Here is a 6610-nt window from a genome sequence, read left to right as displayed (position 1 = left end):
GTTATGTCCATCTTCCTTGATCTCATCAGTAGTAATCGATCCATTATGAGGAGCAGAATAGGCATTCTTTGTAATCTTCTAGTAATCTTCTCCAAGACATCCCAAGTGCACTTTCATCTGGTTCTTCCATATAGCATAGTTACTACCATAAAATCTCAAACTCTCCTTCTTAAAGATAACACTTCCACTTTTAGTTGCCATCTCGGATTTCCTCAAGCAGTTAAGCTTCTTCCGAAGGATCTAGCTATGATACCAATTGTTGGCAACAACAATGAGAGAAAACAGAGTGGGGGGTGAATCAATTTTCATCAGATCTACAAACTTAACCACAAATATAGATCTGATAAACTCCAGCAACAACAAAGATAAACAAATAGATAACACAAAATACAACACCAAGATTTGACGTGGAAAACTTGGTTAAGGGAAAAACCATGGTGAGAACCTACCTACAATAAGATGATACTCTATAGTAGTATGTGAAAATATTACAATGGGGATTGCACATGCATTCAGACACACTGCCTAGAGATCACTGCTCAAAAGATAATGACCCAAAAGGCTACAACCCTTGGGAAAGTCTCACTGACTTACAACAAAATTTAGGGTACAATCCAAAAGGAATGAACTACAATAGTAACATCTCTAAATGCCTAATGATAGTTCGGGTTAAGCACAATTGTCTTCTCTGCAATAGCAATCTCTACTCAATCACAATGTTGTTTGAGATGAATCACTTGATCTCACATACACCACTCTCTGATAATGCAGACACAACCTTTTTCTCACCTAAATTACATGACTATATCACTAATTTATACAATTCATCAACCTTGACAACAAGGTCAGCTAAACCCTCCTCACAATTATAAAATTACATCACACAATACAAAGATCGACCACTGGACCAATATAATGATTTACATGACATAGCATGGACCTAATTCAAATATCCAAACATGCAAGGTCACCGGAAATCATGCCAAAATCAACTGCAACACGCTACACCACTAGGAAAGCCGCATAATACAAAGAACGTCATCGGTTTAGCAAAATCACTTAGAATTCACACAATAATCAATGTAGATCATCAAAACAAATAGGACACAATTAGGAAACACCAACAAGAACGTTAGAATCATCAGCAACAGTTGTGCGAACACCACTTATGAAATTTTCATTGATCAACATCTGAAACTCAAGAACACTCAAACAATAGAAACTGTCATGAAGAAAAGATAACTTGCGGAGCACCAAATCACGAACCATTTGAAATAAAGATACACAAGACCATCCCAAACAATATCCCAAAATCTCAACTCAAGATCTGATCACACCAGAATATACTGGAGGAAATACTAAATTGTGCAAAGCACTGATCAGATAAACAAACTGCAAAACCAGATCATCTGATATGATCAATTAAGCCTCCTGGATCACCAAAACCAATATAGAAGAATATAGTCATACAAGAAATACTCCATAAACCAAACCATAATCCCAATAAACTAATCTACAATCACCAGAGCAGGAATATGTTGACATCAACGACAACAACATATCCTAGTAACAACAATGTCCAACAAAGTGTAATGGTGAAAAATTAGGGTTTCCACCCCAAGAGAGATGAAAACCGCTAATTTTTCCTTGGGTTGACCATTATATTCAAAAGAGGGGGAATCCAATAGATTTAGTAAAAAATCAGCAAGGATTAAGATTTAATACTGATTGGATTAATTAATTTAGGATCCCTCCTTTGTGAGTTGAAATGTTGAAATTAGGAAAAGTGTTGAAAATGGAGGTAAATATGCAGAAACAATGAGCTATAGTCATGAAATTGAGGCATGCTCCTATATCTGAGTAGTATATGCATATTAAAATCTAATCCCTGAAAAAGCTCTAAAAATGTCAGGACCGGAGCGCACGTCGCTCTAGTCCTCCTAACTTTTCGAACGCCAAAGAGGGTTGATTCGTCTCTCCAAATAATGTCACTCTGAATATCACAACTCTGTACCTATTTCCTACACACATAAAGAAAGGGAAATAGATTGGGAATAGGGTCTTTCCTTATGTCAAACCATTGTTTTGGAATTAACCATGAAATTGAGATAAAAATAATTGAAATTTCTATAATGGAAGGTTCTACTTTTGAGGGAGATGTTGAATAAAGACTGAAAAATCAAATGATATACCTCCTTGTGCAGTTTTTTTGTCTCCACATGGAATTAGGGCTTGATGATGTCTTCAACAAAATGGGATGAAATATGTCTACTTCAATGCTTGATTCTTAACTTTATTGCAACTCCAAGGCTTGAAGGATAATTGATTATTGCTCAATTGATCTTGAATGCTTGATTGCTTGATGTCAAATTAAATTCCATGTGTGTGTATTGTTGATGTATATCCAAAATGAGAGGGGAAAGCCTCCTTTTATACTTGCCTGTCAAAAAACTTGCTAATTTCTCGACATGAGCCGACACAGAGCTAGAAATCCCGCTCAATTTTAAAATAAGGCAAAGGGTTTTAAAAAGGCCCCAATTAGGGGGGACCAAAGCGTGGTGCCCTGGTTCTACCCCTATTTAGGGCTAGGATAAGGTGTCATGAGCATAGAAAAAGTTGAAAAATGATGCAATACATGAGGGGCATGAGCATAATCAGGTCCCAATCAGGCCAAGGGGCGCAAACATTGAGGTAGGGACCGAATGCGATCAAAATTATACAAGGGTGCAATTTTAGGATGCTACAACAAGAAATTCAAACTATCCAAAGTGGCATCTAAAGGCTATTTTAGGGACATCTTCCTTTCTTACCCTAATTTGATGGTTTCCTGAATGCAGATCAATTTTTGAGAAGTATATCGCTCCATGCTTTTCATTGATCATCTCAACAACCCTAGGGATGGGGTATCAGTTTTTTATGGTCTTTTTGTTAAGTGCCCTATAGTCAATTCACATTTTTAGGGTGTCATCCTTCCTTTTTGCTAGCACAACTAATGAGGAAAAATGGCTAGAGCTAGGTTGGATATGTCCCATCTCCAACAACTATTTTGTGTCTTTCTCAATTTCTTCCTTATATTTTCGTGGATGGTGGTAGGGGTTGGTAATAACAAGTTTTTCCCTTTCCTCTAATTCAATGGTGTGCTCAAAGGCTCTCTTTGGAGGAAGCCTCAAAGGAATGTTGCCAAATGCCTTCTTATGCCTTTTTAAGATTGCTTGAATATCATTGTGAATATTTTTGCCTTGAGAAGAGGATTTTCCAAGAATCATACAATGGGCATCTTGTTCCCCCTATCCATGACTAAAGATCCTCTCCATCTTCTTGGATGAAACCATTCTTGGTGATCAATTAGATAGCCCTCATAAAAGGACTTCTTGTTCATCATGTTTCAAGCGTAGTTGCAATTTTGGGAAATCTAGGTAGGTACATCCCAAAGAGTGCAACCATAGGGTGCCCAAGATCACATCGGCATCTAAATTTATAACATAGAAATATTATCTGATGGGATGATTTCCTAAGGTGATCATTAGTTTTGAAATTTTCTTGGTGCATTGAGCAATAGATCCATTGGCCAAGGCTACCTTAAAGCCCTTAAAATCCATTGTTTCTATTTTCATTCTATTAACCACTATCTTGTCAATAAAATTATGAGTTGCCCTGCTATCCACAAGGGCAATTACCTTTTGTCCTCTTAGAGGACTTCAGATTTAAAAGGGTTGGTGCTTGGATACTCTTGAGATAGCGAAATTATAATTCCTTTTTCTTCTTTATCATGCTTCCTTTTTTTATTAAAGTTATCTCCTCCTTCCCATGTTTCCTTGTCGAAAGGTTTCCTTATTGTGTGCTTGGCTTGTTTTCCCACATGTATGACCTAGTTCCCATTTTTATTTGCACTTGTAACATAAGTTTTTTCTTTTAAGGTCCTTGTTAGATTCAATGACAGTCCCATAGATACTGAGGGGGGGGCAGGGGAGGGGGGGTGAATCAGTGTCTAATCGGTGGTTGGAATATTTAAATATTAATAATTTTGCCACCCAAAATAGTGTACCGGTAAACAAGAATTAATGCAGTAAACAGAAATAATAGAGACAACATAGAAACACACCATAACACAAGATATTTTAACGAGGAAACCCGGTGTGGGAAAAACCTCGGTGGGATTTGTGACCCACAATATTTACTCATTGGCCAATGAATAAATACTACTTACAATAGGGGCCTGGACATGCAGGGAGGCCAACAGCCTAGAGCTCACTGCTCAAAGAAGAGTCTCACTGACTACAAAATGGATTATTAAATCCAATACAATGTACTACTAAAAATAACATCTCTAATGTCAGGTTCAGTACTGGTTTAAGCTCAGATAGATACCATAACCAAAAACCTTCACTGCTACTAAACAACTATCTTCTATCATCTCTCTCTCTCTCACTCATTTCAAAATGATCTATAAGATCTCATACATATATGAGTCTTTTACAATATACCATGTTGGCTTACAAAAGATAATTATATTACAATAAACAAAAGTTCATCCCATGTCAGTTGGAGTGTCGGTATGCTTTGTTGCCGATGTAATCTGAATGTCAGTGCTGGTGTCTGCAAGTGTATGAAGTTTGTGATGTCAGTGCATGTAGAAACCTATTGCCGGTGGGTTGCCAGTTGGTTGTCATCAATGACAATATCAACTATTCTCATAAGAGCATAGAATGCCAACAGTCCTTTGGGTTGCAAATATGTCCAAGCTTCAATGGAGATCTTTGTACTTGAAGCACAACTTCTCTTGTTTTTCTTCTTGTTTACAAACATATCCACACTCCCATCTTCCCTTGCAATCGAAGAATAAATTTTTCTTTTGAAGCTCTTATCAAACAATTTTAGAAAGAAATGTTCTTTTACACTCATCATTTCCATAGAGATGTTTATCTTTTGATGTTACCTTTTTAGAGTAGCCTCTTTCCTTTGTTTTGGTGGTATCAAGTCATACAACTTTTAGGATAGCATCTTGGAGGGTAGTAGGATCAAAGGTACTTAATAGGTCTTGAATAAACTTTGATACTTCCTCAATAAATAAGTGTGTGAGTATCTTGTCGATTATTCTAGGAACCATGACAATGAGCCTTTGGAGTTCTATCACATAGTTCTCCACGACCCCTTCTTGCCTTAATTGGGTTAATTCTTTGAAACGCCTCTTCAGATGTTTTTAATCAAACCTTTCAATGAGTTGGTTGGTGAAGTCATCATAGGATGTTATATTTTGTTGGCCTTTTCTAATCGAACCATGGTACCACTAGTCGTGAGAAACCCCCTCTAAATGTAGGATGGTGAATTTGATGGCATCCTCTACCATCCTTGATCCTCCCTGAAAGGAAATAAAAGAGCAAGAAAATAAAAATAAAATCCAAGTAAGTATGTTGATTGAAGTAATGTTACCAAAGTAGAGAGAAACTTAATTTATTTGTGGATGCAAGTTTCTTCTTTTCTTTTTCTAACTCTTTGATCCCTTTGGATAAGTTGCATCAACTATGTTTTGTCCCTCAAACTGCCAGAAATGAGGCCCTATAATGAATTATAATGTCTCCTTTTGGGAATTACCCTAAATTATTCCCTTCAATCCAATCAATTATATGCTGACTTGTTGTCTTTTGCTTGATATGATTGTCTAATTTCTTGAATGCCTTCCTTCCACTGTGGTTCTTCCTTAAGTATCCTTCACTTGTGCTGGAAGGTTATGTCCCTTCCTTTGGTCATAGCCTTCCCAAGAGTAGGGCCCCCTTTAATATCCTTTGCCCCTTGAAAAAATTGTTGTCACTAACTAATGATGTTGTTGCCTTAATTACAATAGATGAAGCTGCTTTATTAAGGTTGAGATCGCAACCTTATAAATATTGTGATCACTAAATAATGAGATAATGAGATTGCTGCTAGTGAATTTGCTCTTTAAACATGATCGTCGTCTATGTTGTGTATACATCAAGCTTGGGTCGATCACTTTCTTTTTGTTGTTTGGTTTGATTTGGGTCTCACAAAATTGTGAGGTCTTGAAACAAGACAAATTTTCTTTTATTGAAGGTGGTGCAAATATCGATGTCATGGGAAGGTTACAACACAAATTATGAAATGGTTCTAAAGGTTCCCTTTGAATAGGAATTCATGTCCCATTCCCCTTCATTTTTACTTATTTGTGAGATGCAATGATAATGTTCAAGTACCATACCATCATGTTGAAGGAAGCTTTGACTTCTCATTTGGTCATTAGGTTGGGGTCATGTCATTAGAGTGCTAATTATTTTTATTGTGCAGTCTACTTAGTGTATCAACATCATATCCTATGATTATCATTGGGTTGTGTAGGGTTGTGTTGCAACATTTCTAGAATGTAAGCATGCCTTGTGACAAGTTTGTATTGCAATTGATAATGTCATGTGTTTAGTCTTAGGGTATTGCAAATTTTGTCTTATTCCTTGATGCTTATGTATGTAACCAACAAGAGAGGGGAACTATATGTCGTTATTATTCGTTTGCAAGTATGTTTAGTTGTGATAAGCCCACGTACTCATTTCCATGTCTAAGGGAGTTTTTATCAATCCATCTATAGAATCACATCCTTTTA

Source organism: Cryptomeria japonica, chromosome 3 (genome assembly GCF_030272615.1).
Source record: "Cryptomeria japonica chromosome 3, Sugi_1.0, whole genome shotgun sequence".
Classification (NCBI taxonomy): Eukaryota; Viridiplantae; Streptophyta; class Pinopsida; order Cupressales; family Cupressaceae; genus Cryptomeria; species Cryptomeria japonica.
This window is presented reverse-complemented; position numbering follows the sequence as displayed.